This window comes from Uranotaenia lowii, unplaced genomic scaffold, assembly GCF_029784155.1.
Source record: "Uranotaenia lowii strain MFRU-FL unplaced genomic scaffold, ASM2978415v1 HiC_scaffold_57, whole genome shotgun sequence".
Taxonomy (NCBI): Eukaryota; Metazoa; Arthropoda; class Insecta; order Diptera; family Culicidae; genus Uranotaenia; species Uranotaenia lowii.
Genome location: NW_026598500.1, coordinates 109,001 through 122,328, shown reverse-complemented (window position 1 = coordinate 122,328; position 13,328 = coordinate 109,001). Strand labels below are relative to the sequence as shown.

At 39.1% G+C, this 13,328-nt stretch overlaps 1 protein-coding gene across 2 annotated transcripts in view; it reads left to right on the top strand.

Moving 5' to 3' along the window:
- Positions 1–10,361: 10,361 nt before the first annotated feature.
- Positions 10,362–13,328, top strand: part of LOC129760311 (GTPase-activating protein CdGAPr) — a 47,682-nt gene continuing 44,715 nt past the window's right edge. The window contains exon 1 of one of the 2 annotated variants that reach the window (XM_055757953.1): positions 10,362–10,474. The gene's annotated coding sequence lies outside the window, so the exon portion shown is untranslated. The remainder of the gene's footprint in view (positions 10,475–13,328) is intronic. The other variant, XM_055757952.1, reaches the window with a different exon arrangement.

The window sequence follows — 13,328 nt, the reverse complement described above, 5'->3', positions numbered from 1 at the left end:
TCATCATCATCGTGATGCTGCCTGATTGAAACAAAAGCCGAGCTGAACGCGATCGCATGTGCGCGCGATCCGAAACACATTTCTTACTGATCGAGGAAAGAAAATGTGCTGAAATCGAAAGTTGCATCGTTAGCATCGATGCAGGCCCCACAAATCTCTCGGTTATCGTTGCTGAATATCTTGCATTGCTGGACTTGTTGGCATTTTCTGCTAAAATGGTTGTTTTTTTTTTTAAAAAAGATCACAATGTTTTGATTGAGGATTGAAGAATTTCTTGAAACTTTTGCCTGCTTCAAGTATGCTGGAGACAATTATTCGCATAGTTCACAAATAAACTTTAAACTATTAGATATAAATATATTTATAAATCATAGAAGAATTCGTCGAAACTCCAATTTCTCCATGTTAGTTATGATAGGTCTCATGAAGCAATAGCAAAAAAAATGAGTTATTGCTTGTTACCCATATTCAGGTCACTCATACATCCTGTAAACGAATCCAATGACAATAAGCGCATCATCGATTAATGTCAGGATTGGTGTAAGAAGATGCCCGAAAATGGTATCAATATCTATGGCGAAAGTGTATCTGGATTTTTGTTCATAAACGCCATTCCCGAGTTTAAGATCAAGTTGAACAATAGAAGACTCTCTTGGTAGGCACATGACGAAAAAAAAGTTACACTTGTTATTTTCCAATTTAGAAGCCAATCCATTTGTTTAATCCTGAACCCCTAAAAAGATTTTATTCTTTTTGAATCTTATTTCACATCCGCACATTTTTGCATCGGCTACGATGAGAGTAAGTGAAGATGACCAACAGATGATCATCGCTAAAGTGCATATACAAGGAAATATGAGTATAGAATTGTTGTTTGTTTTTTTTTTCGTGGAGCTCCCAATGCCCACATATTCGTTATACATACGTTTACCCCTTTCTCATGGTCAGTCAGACGTCAGTAGCATTACGCGATCTTCGAGGCATTCAGCCGAACTAAATTGATTTAAATTGAAAGTTTATGGGGAGGGCCTTGTGCTCTCCGCTTAAACGATCGAAAGGAAGGAACAGGGTAGAGGCTTTTGGTTATTACTTTTTGTCGATTTTTTTTAATGCCATGAAAAATTATACACAATAAAACCCATTTTTTGGCATCGTCCATAATGTTGCGTTGCTATGGTTGAATATTACACAACATATTTCAGTGGATTTTTTTTACAGACACGGTGCTTGCATCTGCATGAAAGGCTGACAGTTCCGAAATTTTGAGCTTGAAGGTAACTTGAAGTATGAACAAAATCGATCGATTCAATAACGTCTGTAAATAATTCTACAATGTTACGTCCTACAATATTTATTTCGCGTAAAAATGCTCTAAGAAGTCATACCATATATAACAATGGCGTCAGAGAATTGAGTACTAAAAAAAATACAATCACCCTTACTTCGAGGTCCAACTGTTTAACAAATCAGTCTTAATTATTTTAATACATCTCCCCCTCTTCGCAAAGGAACACACACGCGATGCTGCTGGTGATGAATAAATACTTAAAACGCCCATAATTTGTATCACTTCTCGAGCCCACCGCACGAAACCCAGCAGCAGAGAGACCGCCGAGCGTGGCCAGTTAATTTCGCCTCTTTATAATACAATCAGTGTTAAGATCTCGCTTACGCGCGTTTGAGGTTAAGTTGAGGAGTCCCGCTTCGGAGTTCCTTCGTTCCGCGAACAACCTGCCTAAGCAATTCATCGCTCATGTACCGTTTAGTTTCAGTTGGTTTTAAAGCCGCTTGATACGCGCCAAAGGTAATTTCACCAATGAGTCTGTAAGTGTTGGCTCCCAGTGGTCCAAAATTAGCATATGGGCACACTGAACATGATTGAGTGCATCAATCAGTGATGATTCTTCATTTTATATTTACTGCTTATCTCCGAATAGCGGTTCCTGGATGGCAGGCTGATGTAACCTGATCACGCAAATTTCCCGTCGATATAACACTGCCGACTGGATAAACCAACCAACTACAACAGGTAGGGTGACACCCACACCTCGTTTTATGGCACAGCATTTCGAGTTCAGTTCATTAATTTATGTGTCAATGTACTCGCGGGCCGCCGCTCTGCCAAATTTCTGGTGGGTGTGTGACTAATGGCGTGGTCATCCGATAAACACGACTCACTCACTATGCTCCCTCGGCACGACATTGTAAGTGGAACGTCGATGTTTTGTTCATTCTTTCCGATCCACTCACTAATGAGACAGCCGAAATGGGACAGGTTTAACATTTTCTGTTTACACTTGCTGACACGCAACTAACACAACTTTTTTTGACAGCAAACATGATGGGAGAAGACGGTTAAAAATTTGCAGGTGTCCAGATCAGTGGGCTGACGCAAAAGTCAAAAATCGTCAAAAATGCTTTTAGAATTCCGAAGACAATTTGTTTGTTTATGCCTATGCACTCATATGCTAACATGGCGACCGTAAAAAAAAGGTCAATAATTTGAATCGTTAAAATGAAAATTCTGACGGACACCCGCACTAACATGGCGACCGTCAGAAACTGTTTTAACAAGTAAGGATTGGTCAAATGAAAAGTTCTTTGAAAGCACACCTGTGCTAATACGGCGACCGTCATAAATTGGCTTTACTAGCTTGTTCTAGCAAATGTGTCTTTATGGATTGATTTATACAAAGCATGAACTAATTCAAAAATTACCGTCTCAATAATTTTGTGAAGATTATTAGGGATTGATGAAGACCTTTTTGAGAATTGTTTTGAAGATAACCTCTATAGCTTGTTATTCTAAATCATTTTGAAAACTATTATGATTTTTTTTTATTCTTATCTTGGTTTTCTAACAATTTTTACAAGCTCTTGCATTTTGTAAGGTTACAACCAATGTCACATGTGAAGATTTACAACCAGCCATAATATTGCTAAAACATCCCACGGAAGTACTTCGGTCGGAGAGTGGCATTCAGATCATTAACTACCCTATGATACCAGTTTGTTTCTATCTGTTCTAATGATATATTTAACGACTTTCGAGACCGCGCTAGACCCCGCGGTCTGTTGTCCATCAAATCGAACATCAATACGGTTAGCTTAGCTAACTGCGTCTGTTTGACTGCCTGGATGTGCTTTACCGGCCACCGCCGGCGTTGGAGCATTCATCCATCCATCCATATTTCTGCGAAATGCAAACACTCTGCTTTAAAGCCGGACGGGACAGCAGTGAATGTCAAAGGGACCCATTCAAATGTAAATGGAAAACGCGCCGCTAAAGGGTCGTAAAGTTTGTTATCTGCCTGCCACTACACCTCGACTTATTAGTTTGACCTAGATTTGTGATTCATAGCTTCCATTTAGGTTGAGCTACTTGTTCTAAGACCGAAATTAGACAATTTGGCGTTAGAAGGGAAACACATTTCGTTCTGACGAAATTTGTCAATGTTTGCGAACAACAAGTACCTAGATCTAAGAAAGAAAACTTGTCTTCTTCCAAATGCAGCATTAACCAATTTTTTGTTTGGTCTCATAACATATTTTCAATTCACGATTCACAGAAACAGAGTTAACCATTCCTTCAATAAAAATTATGTTATCGAAACAACTGAAAAAAAACAGTTCAGCGCAATTCAAAAACTCAAAAACCTGTGAATTGTACTACTGTCAGCGCTCATGTTAATCCACACGCGCGCTATCAACAACGAAAGCAAGTAATTTCCCACGCATTTTTTATGTAACGTCAACATCGAAAAGCAACTCTTGTAGAGTGGCTTGTGGCTACCTCGAGCACGAGTCAAGTTGTATTCATATACAGGTTTGAAACTTTCGATCAATACCAATACGAATGTTGGTTGATGCAATTCAACTTATTATAAGCACTCTCAATGTAACAACAATGACTTCCAAACAAGAAGTGCTTCAGCAGGTCTTGGAAACTTTCCATTTGAGCTTCTTTTTTTACCAGCCAGAGCTGAATTCACACTTCTCACCTTCGCTAGGAAGACAAGAAAATTTGGAATGCCACTTTAGGCTACTTTTTTTCTCTCCATCTTCAATTACCAATCAATACAAATCTAACGTTTTATGGAATGTAATGCTACATCCTCGATATTTTATCTTTTCGCTACTTTTCCTGTGCATTTGGAGTCGATAAAACCATTTTCACTTTCATCATTAGTTTATAGACTGGCTTGGGCGTCCAGGGCACGTCGTTCGATTATCTTGTTTCATGTTTATGTTTTGTTAGTTTATTTATGTTAACTGAGCAAGAGACCAGTTCGTGTCCGTCCATCAACGGATCAGGTATGATCAGGTGGAGGATTGGGTCAGTGAACTGATGATTGTTGCGAGATTAAAATAATAAAAAGCCTATTGCCTACAAATTTATGGGATGAAATCATGCGTTAGCTATCTGGAGTTATTTATTTTCGTTTGCAAACCGGCGCGTTCGCTGGTTGGAATTCATCGATGCAGAAAAAAATTTCAACCATTAATCATTATTCTATTGTGTATCATATGTTAAAAATCCAAACAATGCCAATAATATTACTTAGCCGTTTGAATTTTGATTGCAGCGGATTAAGAAATCAATTTAAAATAATTGCGGCATATAACCACAAATTAGGAAATCCCTGAAAAATAACCAGTCCGCTATTTGATTCTATTTTGTTAGCTATTGAATGTTTTCTCAACGCACAGTACGTTGGCCAGTGGACAAAAGTCGGAAATTGATTTTATTTTTCTTTATTTTTCACCATGCTCTAATGTTTGCGCAATTTTCTGCTATTGAATGGATTTGTGCTAGTTTCGGATGTCTCTGACTAACTCCAGAATTTTCTATCGATTTAAAAAAAAATAAAAAAAAATCTTTCAGGATATTGTACGCCATTCATTCCAAACCAGATTTAGAATACAACGACGATTGGGGTCAATATTTGATTTGATACACAAAAACGGGCGATCATTCTGCATAACATTGGCCAGCATTTTGGGCTTTATAGCGGTTATTTCATCTAAGGCTATGATCATTTAGAATCCGGACCATTACAAACGTGTGTATTTTAAAAACCATTCATTGGATCGGAAAACGTTCTATGGAGGGAATGAAGGTATCAATATGATATTTAAAGTAAAAATATAAAAAAATGAATTTACTGTTGATGTTAAGAAATACTCGTACCTTATCATAAAATCTCTCTTTTTATCTTTGCACACTTTTTTCAGTCAGGTATTGATCTATTATTTTTACCGCAGAAGCCCCTTTACCACCTTTGCAAAATCATGATATTTTACACAAATTCACCTGGAAAAACCAATTGGAATCTGGTTGGAACCTTTTAATGAGTGGGCATCTCGAAAAATTGGTCCTCTTAAATTCAGTTTTAACATAAATTTCTGGCATACATCTGGCACATTGCCTAAAAACCGATTACACAAATTGCGATCCAAGGAACTGCTCATTTTTAGTTACTTACTGGGTGTGTACTAAACAGGCAGCACATATTGCCTGCCGGAAACGGATTTACTGCATAGTTAAGGAGTCTGCATTAATTTATCCCGAATAACCATAGACTTTTAACCATAGTTGAGATCAAGGGTTCCACTACGATGCTTGGCTTGAACTTCGTGAGCATCCTAGAGTGGTTTCTTATACTTTTTAACCATTTGGGCCAAAAAAGTTTCATAAAAAATCAACAGTTCATGAGTTTTCAAATCGACAATGAAGAATTTCCAAGGCGGTTGTGCAAAATTATGTATATCATGTCTTCTTGCATCGTAAATATCTAAAACACATGTAAATTTAAAAATGAAATTAATAGATTAATAGGCAAGATAGTCCTTATTATAACCAACACAACGCTGATAAATGTGTGTATATCCGAGTTCTAGTAAAGTAGCTATCACCGAAACAATGTGTCCGGATACTAAATGATCATTGCTTTACATTTCTTTGATACATCTTCAAAAACCGACGACCAACTGAATTGTGCCATCAGGAGTGCTTCACCACTGGGCTTTTCTTTAAACGGTATTACATTCAAGGACACAATTATCTCTAAAGCAGCCACTAAGCTCAAAAACTCCTTCTCTACGGGCCCGGATGGGATACCAGCTACCTTCCTGGAGCGTTTTATGCCTTCTTTGCTGACTCCTATAAAGCTTATCTTCCAAGCTTCGCTTGACCAGGCCACCTTCCCCTCACTGTGGAAAGAAGCTTACATGTTCCCGGTTCATAAAAAGGGAGATAGGAAAGATGTTAATAATTACCGAGGAATTTCAACTCTGTGTGCTATAGCCAAACTTTTCGAATTGGTGGTTTTAGATCCCATTTTCATGTTCTGCAAGCACAACCTCTCCAACGACCAGCATGGATTTATGCCTCAACGCTCAACTACAACTAACTCACTAACCTTTACCTCGTATATGCATGAAAGTTTTGCAAAGAAATCCCAAACTGATGCCATCTATACCGATCTGTCTGCCGCATTCGACAAGGTGAACCATGATATTGCCATTAGAAAGCTCGCGCGTTTAGGATTTCTTATTGGCTGGTTCCGCAGTTACCTTACTGGACGTAAATTGACAGTTCGTACGGGTAATTGTTTTTCCAGGCAGTTCTCAGCTTCATCAGGCGTGCCTCAGGGAAGTCATTTAGGGCCGTTAGTATTCCTAATCTACTTCAATGACGTGCTGCAACTCATCGATGGACCAAAATTGGCGTACGCCGCCGACTTGAAACTGTACTACTCTATCAATGGCTCCGAAGATGTGAACTTCCTGCAGAACCAGTTTAACCTCTTTGCCTCCTGGTGTGATGCCAATCGCCTACCTTTAAACCGTAATAAATGTGTAGTAATATCATTTTCCCGCTAACGACGCTTGTTCTCAGCCGTTTATTTCCTTGGAAACGATGCTTCTGCTGTTTGTTGCCCATATTATCAAAACGGTTTTGATCGCATCGAAGCCATCCAACGACGTTTTTTGAGGTATGCCCTTCGACACTCAAACTGGCAAGACCCTTTTCGACTTCCCAGCTACGAAAGCCGCTGCCGCCTGATCGACATCGACACGCTGCAAGCCCACAGGACCGTCATTCGTGCTTCTTTCGTCGCTGATCTGCTTTCATCAAGAATCGACTCTCCCGCACTTTTGGAAGTTGTTCCACTTAGCGTCCGACCTCGTGGTTCGGGATCTTCAGCTCTTCGTTCCTGTTAGACTAAACAATTACGGGGCCAACTCTGCAATAATTGGCGTCATCAAGACTTTTAACTGCTTCTCAGAGCATTTTGATTTTGACGTTTCGAAGGTTATATTCCGAAGAAGAATTCTTAGTGTTCTATGTTCAGTGTAGATTTGTATTTGTAGTTAGTCTCTTAATTTTTAAATATCTTTTGGATCAATATATGATCTGTTGATTTAATTATAACAACTAATAACAAACAAATAATAACACAAGATAAAATTTTTTCGATTTGCTGGCGTATTTTTTTTTCTTTTATATGCTCACGGAAAAAGTGTGGTACCGGTAAATCCGGAGAACGGGGAGAAGTTCAAATCACCATTTTTTGTGACTACGATTTTTCCGATAAGCATGCACAGTTTTCACAATTGATCGATCGTTTTCGATGTAAAGTACTACACTTTCAGCGCGTTCTTTTGGTCTATACGACTGAGGGCTAAAATGACACTAGATGACGTTTCGAAATTGTGTTTACCTGTCGATATACATAGGTTGAAAAATGACGGAGTTATTTGACGTTCAAATCGGATACATCCGTTCTCCCTGTAGTTTTATTTCGTCATCTCATTTCATTCAATGATGAATGGAAAGTTCTTGGTTGTAAAAAGTTCGAGTTCATAATATAAAACACATTGCAAAAAATATTTTTTTGCGAAAAAACAGTATTACCTATACAATTAGTTTATTGTTCGACCGTGAATAATTTTTAAGTTATGTATCGGCTTTTCAGTCTTATCAGGTCATTTATAACACTTTTTATGTGTGCTTCATCCAACGTTTCGAATTATATTATCTTTATCAAGGAGTTGGGCATTCGTGTTACTGTCCAAAGCAGATGCACTCCTAAAGCGTTCATCAATCGTCGAAATTCTGAATGCCCAATATTCTGATATCGGAAGAATTCCGACGATTGATGAACGCTTTAGGAGTGCATCTGCTTTGGACAATAACATGGATGTCCGATTCCTTGATAAAGAATAAATATAATTCGAAACGTTGGATGAAGCACATATAACAAGTGTTATAATTGACCTGATAATACCGAAAAGTCAATACATAACCTCTATATACAGGGTCCGGCAATTGAGGTGATGCATTGAAATGAACATATAAATTAATCAAAACAACAACTTTTTACTACAAATTCATTTAATTTCTCTTTAAAACAAATTACTTTTTCAAAATTCACTGGTAAAGTTCGACTTGTTCGCCGTTGAGTTTATCCACTTGCCGCAGACGGTCGAGGAACGCATGGTATGAGGCCCGCAGATGTTCTTTTGGAGTTGTATCCCAGGATGCCACGAGATGTCGCTTCAGGACCTCCACACCTTCATGTTTCTTAGAGCAGACTTCGGCCTCCAACATACTCCAAACAGCGAAGTCCATAGGGTTCAGGTCTGGCGAACTCGCCGTCCACAAGGAGCTCGAAATGAACCCTGGAAAATGTTGCGCAATCCAAAGTTGGGTTTTCTTTGCTTTGTGAGCCGGCGCCGGGTCCTGTTGGAAAACCCAATCCCTGGAACCAAAATGACGACGTGCCCACGGTTCGACGTCATTCTGTAGAACTAGTATTTAGGTTGATCTTCACTCCTTCAGGGACAAAAACCAGCGGAGTCCGGCCATCACGGATAATTCCGGCCCAAACCACCATCACCGATGCTGGTATCTGTCGCCGGGTGGCCGTCATCAAGTCGACATGACTTCGTGATCTGTTTGGCAACCAAACTCTGTCATTCTGCTTATTCACGAACTGCTGTACGGTGAAGAGTTTCTCGTCGGTAAACAAGATATTCTTCAACCTTCTTTCTGCGGCCCTCTTCAGCAGCGCCTTCGATCTTTTTACCCGTTTTTGTTTCTGCTTCTCCGTAAGGTCTTGGACCTTTTGGATGTTGTAGGGCTTGGTCTGAAGTTTATCTTTCAGGATCCGACGGAGTCTTCGATCCGATATGTTGAGATCCTCTGCCAATTTAGTGGCACTACGACGAGGATTTCTCTCGCTTCGATCTTCGCCACCACGCCGGTGTCACCACAGTAGGTCGGCGTCCCCCACCATACCGTTTTTTGGTCTCCAGGTATCTTTTAACTGTACAAAACTTCTGCATACACTTATATCGGACAGCTTGCGAACAATGTCCTTCTGCCGTTTGCCAGCTAGGAACAAGGCAACCACAGCGCTACGTTTCTGTTCGAAATCCATTTTTCGGATAACACCTGATTACAAAAGTAACACTTACATCCAATGATAGCTAAGACTTAATGTAAACAAAGTGACGAGGGGTCGTTCAATACTGTTTCGTGTGCAACGAAATAATTACTGTTGAAGTAATGTAGCAAAAAATACAAAAAAAACGCTTTCACATCGGATTCCACTTGACCCACCAAAATTTTATTTTATTACCGAACAAATTCGCTACACATCTATGTATATCTCAATAGCAAACAACTTATTGGTAGGGGATGATCATTTCAGTTTTCAAATCAAACTTGTATCTTTTTTTAGCGAACTGGAACTTAGAAATTGACGTTGATTGAATAAAATGTAAGTTCAAATCAAGTATCAGTGATGTGGCAAAAATAATCATGTAAATCTTCAAAAAAAATCACTCTAATCGAACCTAGCACAAGCCTCTTTTGAACAAACGAAAACTGAGAAATTTTGCACTAATGAAAAATTGAGTTCGAATCAAACATCACTTCCAATAAACTTTTTTTTTAAATGTGATAATATCTGTTTTCTGCTTTAACCACTTTCTGCCGGTTTCCACTTTAATTTATTTACCTTCGTCACACTTGTTTTCATATTAAAAACGATTCTCATTAATATTTTTTAACTTGATTTCCCAGATTTAGTTACTCTCTATCTATTTGTTTCCCTAAAGTTGAACTTCATGATCGTCAGGTAGATATTTAGCTGATGTACACTGCTTATGCTTGGCAATGCCAAACTAAATCTTCATAACAAGTCTTATGCTTGTGCGTCAAATAACGGGTCATGGCGCCACAATTAGCAGCAATAATGTTCGGTTATTCATTCAAATTCGTGCCTCTTTTCTTTTCGGATATCTGACACCATTAGCCAGCTGCTTGAGGTGCCAGTGTCCCACTAATTATTATTCTTCGATTCGCTGGCAACTTGTCAACCTTATTGACTAACTTGTTTTTTTCTGTTCTTTCTTACAGGTGTGTTCCTGAAAAACGTGACAATGAATTTAGCAACAATTGGTAGGTGAAATTCTCTTCGACAAATATCAGCTTCACACATTGAAAAATACCAATAAATTGCTGCTTTCTTCTAAAACTTTTGTTATTTGAAAAATACATTCGTTTTTGTTTGAACAAAAAAACAGTTTTACTTTCCTAATAATGTTTTGATGATCAGCTAAAAGTACCCATTCGAAAGGTTATTTAATGCCACTTATTTCCGCTAACTGCCGAGATTGAAAAAAAAACCGATCGGACATTTCTGTTTCCAGTGCTGGGGAAAGTCTTGTTGCAGGTCATTATCACACAGCAGGCTCCACACCCCAATCACGACGACCGAGTCGAACAAACACATGGGGTTAACATTTGTGCCTCATTTTTGCAGATGCTGCGCAAAAACGTCTTTGTTTAGGCAACCTTTTCGAAGCAGTTGTTTTTCTTCGTCTCAAATTGTACGTTATTTAGTACCAACAGCTAGAGAACATCCTCTAATAACACGAAATGAGTAAGTTGGTTTTTATGATGCTTTCACTTTTTATACTCCTATTGAATGTTCGCATTTGGGATGTCACATTGTCCGATCCACTTCTCACTACAGAGCTTCCATGAAACGAAAGCAAAAGAAAGTGTCATTCATGTGTCGAATTATAGAGTTGTTACAGCAGCATGTGATCAATTATGATTAATAGAGCAACCCACTACCGTTCGAGGAGGAAATTTAGTCAACTACAGATGTACACGAATCAAAGTCGAATCAATTGGCTGATATCATCACTTTCGGACGAATGAAAGTACCCGCTAGTTTTTTCTCTACTTCTTTGGTGTGTCCATGCCGTATTTCGATTTCGTTTTATCCCCAAAAGTATCAGCGAGTTCGGCGTGATACGAATTCTTGAGTTGTGTACACGTAAGCTCTTTGCTTAACGCTTTATTTCGGTGCTTGATAGTGATTTACTTTTGCTTTCCTTGGCTCGCCAAATGATGGAAAGTTTAGAGTGGCTCATTTTGGAATCAAGTTTCTCTTTGGGTTCATGTGTTCATGTGTCTCTTTTCTAAAGGTGTTCCCAATCATTGTTTGAAACTCACCAAAACCAAACAATATTTTCCAAACAATGAAATTTCGGTAGATATTTGGCGACCGTGACAAACCATGCGTGGGCCACCCTAATCAAGCTGCTAGTGAAAGCTCTCTCACCCCTTTTCAATTTCTTGTCGACGACGCAGAAACCATGTCAAGTATTCTGGGGCATAAGCTGTGCATACCTAAGTACGAGACCCTGAACTGGACAGGACCCATATTGTTCGCATATAGTCACCTATAAACGAATGTCAACAACGGATAAATGAACAAAGAATGCTTTTCTCGGGACTAGATATTCTAAAACATAGCCCGAGGTGGCGTCATTTTTTTTTGCAGTCATCAGAGTAGTGGAACAATTTCAATGTTTTTGTTTTTGGTCCAACTTCGGTTGGCGTCGAAGGAATCCAAAGGATTTTACCATTGCGCTTTTATGATGCGGCGGCATCTCATTGCTACCGGCTCAATAATACACTGGCTGGGTAAACTCAAATCAGATAATTCTGTGCTCGTTCCGACTTAACGTGGCCACAGGACCGGAATTGATGATGGCGACGGCCGGCGCCGGTGGCGTCAGATAGTAAAACCAGATATAGAGATATACGACCGAATAGTTTTACAACTTTTTAGTCCTTGGAGACTGGGTGCTCCAGCTCCGGTTTTTGCTTTTGTAGCCAACGGGGTGTCGTCATTTTTCCTGCCGCGTATTCTGTTTGTCAACTCACAGAACACAATCAGATAGAGCTTCATATGTAGACTTAACGTTTATTTATGAGTTGAAACTTCTTGGTTGGCGAATCTGAAAAATGACATCATTGGTACAGACTAGCTTTAGCGATACCTACATAATCAGGGTGGCCACCCATTCGGGAAAAACGGGAAATGCGGGAAAAAGACGGGATTTGAAATCCAACGGGAAAAAAGCGGGAAAAAGCCGGGAATTCTTTCGAAAAGTCGGGAATTTTTGGCTTAGTGAAAATCTGTTGAATGAAGTTGGTCGGAAGAGGTCGAAACAAGTAGAAATGGATTGGCAGTTGATCACCAGTCTCTTTCCAATTGACTTCGATGAATTCTACCAGGTCGAAACGGATCTTCCCGTCGAGTTGGATCGGTTCAGAGGTATGACGTATTCATCGAATCCCATGTAAATGGGAAATCAAAAAGATGGAACGCACATCTGGTGAATTTTCTGCACACTTGATGAATTCTGCCGCAGATCTGATGAATTTTGCTGCACAATTCTGTACATTCCAGTGTGCTTTCAATGTGTTTTTCTTCGCGTTCCAAATGAACATTTCATACCTCTGCATTGAACAATGGGAATAATTGTAACGAAATCGTCAATGCAGTATGCTCGCAATTCTCACTCGAGGCATGTCGAGTCCTTAAAATTAAAAAAATACAGAAGAATCTGGAAGAAACTATTGCAAAACGGAAGCGAGGGGCAAAAAATAAGGCAAAGGAACTGGAGGCGAAATAATTTAAGGTGTTATCTGACGCTCAGAGAGAGGCAAGCTTGATGGACAAAAAAATTAAAAAACTTAAAAATATCTGAGAAACAAATACAGCGAAAACACGATAATCACACAATATTTTAATTAATATAAGGTCCACTGAGATATCTAAGTGTGGACGGTTTTTCGTATAGTTCAACTAAAAAAAAACCATTGAAAAACCGTAGTGATTCAATTTTGATAAAATTATCTTCAATTTGATGCAAAACATGTTGTTTACAAACGCTGAAGAGACGAGCTGGATAGACGCAAAGCAAGAAAAGTTATCTCGTAAATTGTTGCT